This window comes from Sorghum bicolor, chromosome 2 (genome assembly GCF_000003195.3).
Source record: "Sorghum bicolor cultivar BTx623 chromosome 2, Sorghum_bicolor_NCBIv3, whole genome shotgun sequence".
Lineage (NCBI taxonomy): Eukaryota > Viridiplantae > Streptophyta > Magnoliopsida > Poales > Poaceae > Sorghum > Sorghum bicolor.
In genome coordinates this window covers 10,031,473-10,033,697 of record NC_012871.2, presented here as the reverse complement: position 1 = coordinate 10,033,697, position 2,225 = coordinate 10,031,473, and the positions used below count along the sequence as shown (strand labels likewise).

At 40.5% G+C, this 2,225-nt stretch overlaps 1 long non-coding RNA gene across 1 annotated transcript; it reads right to left on the bottom strand.

The window, feature by feature from the left end:
- On the bottom strand, nt 820–1,485 carry LOC110432154. Its single transcript, XR_002449555.1, has 2 exons — nt 1,412–1,485; nt 820–1,270 (listed from the first exon to the last, which is right to left on the bottom strand). It is a non-coding gene; the product is annotated as an uncharacterized LOC110432154 (long non-coding RNA).

Below are 2,225 nucleotides of genomic sequence, written 5' to 3'. Positions count from 1 at the left end.
AGGAAAAATAGGACGCTCTAGTATTGCCAACTTCCCCAGAATCAAGAATCAAGAATCAAGGGACAATGGTCAGAGCCAACCCTGGCTTTTGACCAAGCCCGACAATTAGGAAACTTAAACTCCCAGCTATCAGAGACTAAAATACGATCTAATTTGATTAGAGTCGGATCCTTTTGTTTGTTAGACCACGTGAATTTAGAACCGGCCACAAAAATTTCTCTCAGGTGAAATCTCCCAATAAAATTGTTGAAAACATCCATCAATCTTTGGTCACCTTGACCTTTATTTCTCTCATTATTATTCCTAATGAGGTTAAAGTCCCCACCCAACACCACAGGTAGGTTCTCCCTATCACAATTATCAGATAATTCCAGAATAAAATCCTCAGAACGGTCGTGTTGAGCTGGACCATATATGTCTACCACCCAAAATCTAAAATTACTCAACCTGTTTCTAATAAGAATCCACAAGCTGTATTGTAGATATTTAGTATCTTCAATTTCACAAATGTCAGAATTAACACCTACAGCCAAACCTCCAGAGTGGCCTTTGGCAGGAATCCAATGCCACACCATGGCTTTGTTCCCTGCCATTTCCTTCAACTCCCCATCAGCAAAATCCTGTTTAATAGTTTCCTGGAGAGCTACAACATCTAGGTCCTCCTGTGTAACATGGTTAGCAACTAGTTTCCTCCTATGCAGTGCCGGTCCTACAAATTTTAAGGCCCTCTGGCGAATACATTGCGATGACCCCTAAACTATAAAATTTTATAATAATATAAGTTATTTTTTTCGTAAAAGGAAAGCAAATCCAGTCATATATAGACAAACTGCTCTTCTTATCTTTTTCATTTTCTTTTCATGGTCCTTGACAATTGTTTCTTAGGTAACATTCTCAAATTCTAACACCTAACCTAAATTACAAGAAAAATATAACTATATGAGTATAAAGTACTAGACAAAAATTGAATAAAAAAAACTAGTGCCTAGACAATTGGGACATAAACAACTAAGATTCACAAATCACAAAAAATAAAAGGGTAGAAGGAAATAACAAAGATCACATGTCGTAGTCCTCGTCGAGCCCTGCCAGCTGGTCGCCGCTATCGTTTGGAGTTTGGAAGGCTAGAACTCGGGTGCAGAGGTTTTGGTATTATCCACTGCAGCTCGTGATGGCGTGGTGAACTGGTGAATGTGTCGCTGATGCCGCTGCGTCTCTTCTCGCGGTCTCGCCGTGTCACCAAAAGTCTAGAAATCGCGACTCATGATCGCTATGTGTGGCAACTCGTGTATGAGCATTGGTGACTTGACTCCTTTTGGCTCACGATTTTTTTATGATAAATCATTGCACCATGTATATGTATATACTAATAAATAAAGATTATAACTAAAGAGTATATTGTATTATATACCTAGGTTTAGGCCCCTATCTCGCGAGGGCCCTCGGCCGTCGCACCTCCTGCCCTCCCCCTAGGGCCGGCACTGCTCCTATGAGATTTCCCAACCCCCCTAGCATTCCAAAATAGAATCTTCATTTTGTTTTGTTGAAGTAATCACATCTTGATCATCTGCAGGATTGCCTAACAGTTCTCCTCCCTTGGAGAGAAAGTCAGAACACTCCCTGTTTTGATTAGAAATAACCTCCATGGTTAGATCCTCAAAATCACCCCCCTGTGGGACATCCTTAGCTTTCTGTGATTCTAGAAAGGTTTTATATCTAGCCTCTGCTATAGCCACTCTAGCCAATTCTTCTAATTTAAAAACATCTAGTTGTTCATCCACATTCCCTATATCTATATCCAAGTCACTAATAACAGAAGCTAAAGCCGCATTTGCAGTGTTATTTAGAACAGTAAAAGGATTTTTAGAAGTTATACCTGAAATGTTGTTCCTCTCCATAGCTCTCCTTGAGGCCTTCTCAGCAATAGGAATCTCATCCCTTGAAATCCTGCTGCTAGTCCTCGAAGCAACCACAACTCGATTCTTCATATGCTTTTTTGGTTTTTTGGACTTGGAAGGCTGCCACCCCTGGCTGTTCTCCTCCAAATCAGAATCTTTACTTTGGCATGAAATCACATCCATCAGATCCTCCCCTTCCATTTCACCCCCACCTTTCCTTATAGCTTGGGGGGACTTATGTTCCACAAAAGATTCATTGTTAAGTCCACACTCTGGGGAAAAAACATTTTCTTGAGTTAAAGATTCCATTGGAGACTCTTCATGTTG